Source organism: Oryzias melastigma, linkage group LG13 (assembly GCF_002922805.2).
Source record: "Oryzias melastigma strain HK-1 linkage group LG13, ASM292280v2, whole genome shotgun sequence".
NCBI classification, from domain to species: domain Eukaryota; kingdom Metazoa; phylum Chordata; class Actinopteri; order Beloniformes; family Adrianichthyidae; genus Oryzias; species Oryzias melastigma.
The window spans coordinates 24,431,342-24,431,611 of NC_050524.1; positions in this window are offsets into that span (position 1 = coordinate 24,431,342).

Consider the following 270-nt stretch of genomic DNA (forward strand, 5'->3'; position numbering starts at 1 on the left):
GTAATTGTGGCTCCACTTTGCCAAAAATAAACTTTAATAATAGGTTTCTTTATTGGTACATGTCTTCACTCATCAAAATTATAAAGATTCAGTGGTTAATATGTAATTTTATATTATTATGTTCTATTTATGAAGGATTTATAATAATAAGAAAACTTCAAAGTAAGACAACACTTTATATTTATAACATAGTAAAATTGTAAAGTGAGATTTAACTTTAAATAAATAAAAAAAAAAACACAATAATCTGCAATGTATTACAAAATGGAA